Here is a 7,471-nt window from a genome sequence, read left to right on the forward strand (position 1 = left end):
GGGCAACCAATCAGACCCTGTGATGCAGAGGTAGAATCATCCCACCATCCTGGGAATGGCTTCTCTTTGACTATTATACAAAGAAAATAAAACAAAAACAAAAAACAAAACCTGACTCTATTGCAGGGACCAGAAAAACCTAAAAACATACTTTCCTAGCCTTCTCCGTGGCTGGGTGGTCATGTGCATATGACACCGATGTGTCCAATCAGTTGGAAGCAATGATCAGCTGGAGGCTTTGGGGAAGAATTTGTTTTTCTGGATAAAAGGATCAGATCCAGATACCTCTTCTTTCTTCCTTGAATGCCTGGAGCAGGAGAGTCCTCCTGTGACCCTGAAGGTGGTGGAGCAGAAACTGAGAAAAGAAGCTGGGTTCTTGATAACAAAACTGAGCTGCCGCATAGTAATGTCATCTCTGCCTATGCTGGGCTATTTGTTATCTGAGAAAAATAAACCTATCTCTGGATTTCTTATGTGAGAAAAACAAATTGTACTTCGTTGAAGCCTCTATTAGCTGAGTTTTATGTTATTACAGCCCAAACACTAAAACATCAGTAGAACTTGGTGAGACAGAGAGCCCAGATGTTGATGATGTCATCTGGCCTCCTGAACACAGCTGTGCCTGAGACTAGCCGGCACCCCTGGACTTTTCAGTTATAAAGACACAGTAAGTTCTCTTGCTGCTTTAACAGTTTAGGTTGGGTTTTCTGTTGCCCGAAATGGAAAGACTCCTGATACAACAATTAACAAATAGCCAGGTAGACTGATTAAGTTTTCACTTCCTCTCAGTCCCTCCTCCAAATTATATGGGGGAAAAAGGGGTAAAATTAAAGGAAGGAAGGGAAACAGAAAGGAAGAAAGAAAAGGAAAGAATAAAAAAACAGTAGTAAGACTTGAGCGAAATTAACAGAAGGGTAGCGTGTTTTCATAGTTCCTTGTTCAGGAGCCTGGGTCCTAGCTTCCCTCTGACTCGTGGGGTCTGCCCTTGGTACCAGGTGAGCATCCTGACCGCAGTGAGTCATGCAGCTCAATTTCTCAGCCCAGCACCACAGTTCTGGGGCTTTTCGTTCTCCTTTATTCTTCCTTAGATGTGGCATGGCCCATGTTAGTAAATCCTTGCCTGGAACCAATCCAGGCATTCTCCTGGGCCACCCTTAAGTCCATGGGCCATAACTTTTTGTTCTTACTGATCTCCAGGGTTTTCATCACTTCTGGGAACGGACCATTTAGTCCATACTTGGTGCACACCAACATTAATAGGCAATTGCCACAGGGAGATAATACAGGAAGAAAAATGGCTAAAAATATACAGTGAATCACAGAAAATTACATCTCTTAAAACCTACAGTGTATTCTTATCCCCATAGCAACTCCCGGCTAGTAAAGACAGGCTGATTTATTGCAGGCTTTCCCCAGCACTCAATTCTGCCAAAAGTGCCTCCGGCCTGTGGTGCCAATCCCAGTGAGGAGAGGGATGGGGACATCACAAACTCATTGTTTCTCTCCTCCATCTCTCACACTGGCATTTCTGTGGTGAGGAAACTCGAGATCCTTCAAAGCCATTTCTCTGAGATGTTTCTAACCTCTGACAGAATATTCTGTGTTCTTCCTACACGAATGCCTGCAGCAGGAGAGGGCTGACTTCCTGGAGGGGTCAGTGTGAATGAGGGACTTTAGGAGGCTGTAAGCGCCAGACAGGTCTGAATGAATGAGGAGAGGGGAGAAATTCCTCTTTCCCTTTTCTTTTCCTCTCTAGCTCCCTCTCTCCTTCCCTCACTTGCCCGACTTCTCTCTCACCTGCTATTACCTCCGTAGGTCCTCTGTGAAATGGACTATCTTCATATTAGGGCCAGGAAATGGGATTGGGGGTCAAGCCTTGACTTGCCAAATGAGTCTGGTATACAAAAAGACAATAGAATGTCTGCAAATAAACATTTTGTTATTCTATTGGAACTCTAAAATTTATTGGCATATAATGTGTGTTTCTTCATAATATTAAAAATTAGATTCTTGAATGCTATTTAAACTTTCATGATTTGAAGAAATATTCTGCTTATTATTATTTTTTATTATTATTAATGCCTATAGTACCTGGTCTTCCTAGGTGGTCTCCCATCCAAGTACTAACCAGGCCCGACCTTGCTTAGCTTCCAAGATCAGACATCAGGCTTATTCAGGGTGGCATGGCTATAGACCACAGACTGTGGCTCCATTGGGGCATGAATCCAGGACTTTCTGCGTGTAACTGCTACACTATGGAACCACTGGAGAAATATTCTGGACCAGAGTTCTGGAGCATCCTCCCTGAAAAATAGCCCTGCACGAATATGTCAAAAGGACAAAGAAGAGCTCCCACTGGCCAAATCTGGGACAAGGTGAACTTGGAAAAAAACAGGTATATATAGTAGTATTTTATAATCCACTGACTAAGAAATATCAGTTTATACTGATATAAACAAATAAATAAATGGAGGAAAAGAAAAAACCTTTCTTACAGTAAAATTCCAACTAATAAATAATGAAGAAATGATAGAATAAGAAAATCACCATTTGGCAACCTGTATAGTAACAACTAATTCAGGCAAAATGATCAATAGTTGTGTAAACCAGTGGGTAAAGTTTGGTGAGAAATAGTGTATTTATATGGCCTTAAAGTATTTTCTCACAAAACACTTATTGATTTCAAAGAGAAAAATAGCAACTTTATAGTGGAGAGGCTTGACAGGCCCCACCTGAACCAAGTGACCAAAGGTAACATCACAAGGGACAAATAGGACACTTCGATATCATGCATCTCCTGATGTGATGAGCTAAAAGGACACAATATTACCTCTGTGGTGTTCCTGCCCAAAATGCACAACCTACATCTGATTGTGAGGAAGCATCAGACGATCTCCCAATGAGGGACAGGCCAGTCAATAAACGGCTTATATTCTTCAAAAATGACAATGTCATGAAGGACAAAGAAAGACTGAGGAACCGTTCTAACTGAGGGAACCTAAAGAGACATGACAATATGTAATCTTGGATTGGGTCCCAGATCGAAAATGTTTTTTTTTTCTTTTTTAAAGAATATTGTTAGGAAAACATGAAATTTTAACAAAGATGTGTAGTTTCAATAATAGTATTGTATCAGTATTAATTTCCTGATTTTGAAATGGGCGTTATGAAAAAGAATGTCCGTGGTTCTTTTAGGAAATACATGCTCAAGTATTTAGAGATAAAGGGGGTTCGTATCTGCAACCTACTTTTAACCAGTTCACAAAAAAAGTATGTATAGAGAGAAAGTGATGAGTGAAGGGCATATAGGAATTCCTCGTACTTTTTGTATATTTTGTAAAAAGTACTTTTCTGTAAGTCTGAAATGATTTCAAAATAAAGATTAAAAAACAGCCCCATCTGCGACTCAAAGTCCTTTTGAGTGAATTTTCTTGCCACTCTTCTTTCCCTCACACTGAAGGAACACCTTAGAATTTAGGTCCTCACAGTTCCCTGCACGAAGCAGGAGAATCCTACTTTAATTGGAGAGTATGAGGAGGGTGTGTGTGTGTGTGTGTGTGTGTGTGTGTGTGTGTGAGAGAGAGAGAGAAGAGAGAGAGACAGAGAGACAGATAGACAGAGAGACAGAGACAGAGAAAATGTAAGAGAAAGATGCACCTATTCCCTCAGGGTCCCACACAAAAGCCTGGGATAGAGTCATTTGTTACAACGCCCCAATCAGACCAGTGAATGGAGTCAAAGGCCTCTTGGTGACTCCTGTCAGGTTTCTGAGGCAAGAGAGGGGTTGGCCTGTGTGGCATGTACTGACCCAGCTCAGTGAAAGCCAAGAGCCAGCCTATGTAAGAAAGTCCAGGACTGAGCTCATGCTCTCTTTCTCTTTCTCTCTCAAACACACATCCCTTTCTTCTTCTTTCTTAGAATATTTCCAGGTACCTGGTGAAGAAGATGTTTCTATCAGGGACAGAATATCTCTCTAAAGAAGGGGGCATGCTTTATTTCTTTAGGGATGCAGAATAAAGCTCGATATGTGGAAACCCACTAACTCTGAGGCCCAGCGCCCCACCCTCCTACATTCGGTCCGGCTTGTCCAAAGCCTTGTATTCAGGTCCAAGGACCCAGTTATACAGGTCTCAAAGCTTACACAATGGGCATGACATGAAAAGATTCCAAAGGAAGGTCTGCTATATACTGTGTTAAAATAGCTGTTTTTAATGCTCCCCTACTTTCTCTGATAACTGTTTCCTTTAATTCACTCATCTCAATAACGTGAACTACAGCGAAGCAGAAAGTGGTTTTGTTATTTACAAATGTTCCTGATTGGATGAAATAATGTCTTGATTCCTTCTCGGTGGTCAGGGACAATAACAAGAGAATCTTAAGGGGATGAGGATAGAGCTCCCCTCCTCCCTGGAAGTGGGCATCTGTCCCCTTCCTACCTCCTCACACCCCTGCTTTTATAATATTGCCTCATGGTTGTAGGGAGACATAGGGAAGGAAAAAAAAATGAAATCATTTTCAGTTCTGAAAAGATATTTGTCTCAATCTACCAACATCAGCCAGATATGAGTTGTACAAATCAAATAGGTACAAGGCTTCAGGCTGGACTGTGAAAAAGAGACTTTAAATATTTAAGAGCTGGTCAGCCCTGATCTTATCAGTTCAGAGTGAAAATAAAGACACTAAGTCTAAGCCCTTTTTTAAAGAAGCCACAGTTTGTATGTTTCTGCAGAGAAAGTGGATCTCCGTGGCTGGGCCCAAGGTTGCATAGAAATTATAGAGGATCCAACTTCCTTCTCATTATGTGGCCCATTTGCCCACCTACTACCCCCCAAATGACTTTATTTAACAGGTGTCATACACCAAATAGCAGCATTTTTTTCAATCAAGTAGGAATCAGGCAATGAATGACTCAATATTAAATTTAGGCCATTCCCAGCACCTGGACGAGCCTGTAAGAAACAATAAAACTAGCTCTCAGATGGGAGTGGATATGACCAAGGAACTCCCTTATGCCATCTTGATAGCTGATGGGGATAGCCAGGATCTTTCCATTTGGCTGATTCACTCAGATCTCTAGGGCCCAATGACATGAGAGGGATTTCAGTATTTTTCAAGGCCCATGTGGAAAGATATTACTAACTCTTACATGGGGAATTCATCGTTTTCATGGGATGCCCTATACCTTCTTTTCTTTTGCCAGTCCGAGGAAGCGTATCAACACTGGCAGAGCCAATATATTTATAATGTCAGCAGAAAGATTTTCACAAAGATCTCAAAATTCATATAACACAGGCTCAGGAAAGAATGATTACATTTAAGGAGTGAGGAATCTGCAAAAGGAGAAGCAGGTGCCTTGTCAGGGGCAAGTGAAGCTCTGCAGCAGAGGGAGGAATTGGGCTGAGATGTGCAGGTCCCGGGGCCCTTCTCCAGCACAATGGGGGGACGAGTGTCACTTTTATCTCCCAGGTGTGAGTTCTGCCAAGGATTTCATTTTCCACATGCCCCCTGGTACCAGGGGGCATGTGGAAAATGAAATCCTTGGCAGAACTCACACCTTTTGTTATTACTATGAACTGGGGCAAACTTTCTAGCTGGTTGGGTCTACACTTGGGACTTAATGATTTGCAACACCATAATGTTCCATGTTTCTTGATTACAGAAGAACCCTATAATCTTTTGTTTTCATCATATTTACTATAGTAGATTAATGATGGCTGCAAATTCTTTGCCCCTGTTCCATTAAGAGGTAGAGTCTTATTCCTCATTCTTTGAATCTAGATTGACCCTGAGACTGGCTTTGACAAACAGAAAGCACTGGAAGTAACACAGTGTAACTTCTAAGGTCTGGGCCTTAACACATCAGCAGTTTCCAATTTAGTCCTAGTTGGAAGAAGTTGCCATGAAGTCTGGCTACCCTGAGACTTCCTTGCTGTGAGAAAGCCCAAGTTAACCTTGTGTAGAGAGAGAGCCCATGTGGAGGAGCCCTGAGGTGCCAGACATGCAAGTGGTTTTCTTAAACCTACTTGCCCAGCCGCCAACTAAACGAAGCCAAGTGAAGGACCCCAGCAAATGGAATATAGAAGAGAATAACCACCCAACAGAGCCCTGTCCAAATTGCTGACCCACAGAATTATAAGCCAATAAGATGGCTGATTTAAGCCAGTAACTTTTGGGATAATTTATTATCTGGTTAGTTAACTGAAACATATAAATCAAAGCTAATGGAATTAGTGACCCACCCACCAGTACCACACAGAAACAACAGACCCAGATGGATAAGGCTTCTTTATGTCATTCAAATAGCAAAAACTCCACTGAATTGGGAGCAGAGCCCAGAAAAACTCCAGGATTCCAGCTGTGGTCTCCGTAATGTCAGACAGAAATAATATTTTTCTGAGAGCAGCTCTTCTCTTTCATGGTCCCTTTTCTGTACTGTGGCCCTAACTATTTCTGACTCTAACTATTTTGCACTCCATTTTCCAGGGATGCATTCATTCACTTTAAATATCTCCAGAGACTACCATGACAAGTAACATTTGTGAACAATTTCACTGTCCAACAATAGGGGATGGGTAAATAATTTATAGTCCATCCACATAATAACAAAAATTTGAATTTATTAAAATTGATGCTTTAGAAGGGGCTCGTAGGCACAGAGAGGTATTTCCAGTATGTGTTATGAAACGCGATCACACTTAAAAATTTTATATACAGTAATCCTATAAACCTAGGGGAAGATGTGAGGGTTTGCAACAAGGTTACGAGGACTCTATACTTTTATTTGACTTTCCTGAAATAAGTACAGCAGGTCCTCAAACAACATCATTTTGTTCAACGCCACTTTGTTATAACATTATTGAGATGTGATAGGAACTTAACTCTTGTTTATATCAATTAGCCTATGGTAAAATTGCTTTTTATGTGTCCTTTGCCTTAAAGTCACAGAACCTATCGACAATGTTAAGTGAAGATTTACTGTATGTATCTAGCATTTATAATATGTTAAAACAGTAAAAGAAGTGTTATTCCGGAGGTAGAAGTAGTGACGGGATGGCCGGAAGACTGTCAGGCCCCTCAAGGAAGTGGAACTGGGCTGAAATGATGTTGTGACTTAAATTGAAATAACCTGTGGTTTCTTGGGGCCCCCACATGGTACTTGCCGTCTTGTGCATAGAACCCGCTTCAGGCAGCATGCCGACAACATGACCTCTATTAATAGCAGCTGAAATCTGGGCTCATGCAGATTCTTAAGTGGGATAGGAATCAGAGTCAAAATCGTGGTTATTAAGTGAGTGACCTTGTCAGAACTTTATCATCACATAGTATTTGTTAAACTCTCTCTTACTTTAATGAGTCAGGAAGTAGGGTTTCTTTTTCTTTCTTATTCAAAGCTGTGTTTCTCCGCAAGAGTAGGGCTCCCTTCCTAAAATGGACCAGAACTTTTATTTCCCTGAAGCTATATTACTTAAGG

The 7,471-nt window shown here is 41.4% G+C and overlaps 1 pseudogene; it reads right to left on the bottom strand.

Moving 5' to 3' along the window:
• Window positions 1-2,079: 2,079 nt before the first annotated feature.
• On the bottom strand, window positions 2,080-2,195 carry LOC120612838 (uncharacterized; annotated as a pseudogene).
• Between the last annotated feature and the right edge of the window lie 5,276 nt (window positions 2,196-7,471).

The sequence above is a fragment of the Pteropus medius genome, unplaced genomic scaffold, assembly GCF_902729225.1.
Source record: "Pteropus medius unplaced genomic scaffold, Ma_sr-lr_union100, whole genome shotgun sequence".
Lineage (NCBI taxonomy): Eukaryota > Metazoa > Chordata > Mammalia > Chiroptera > Pteropodidae > Pteropus > Pteropus medius.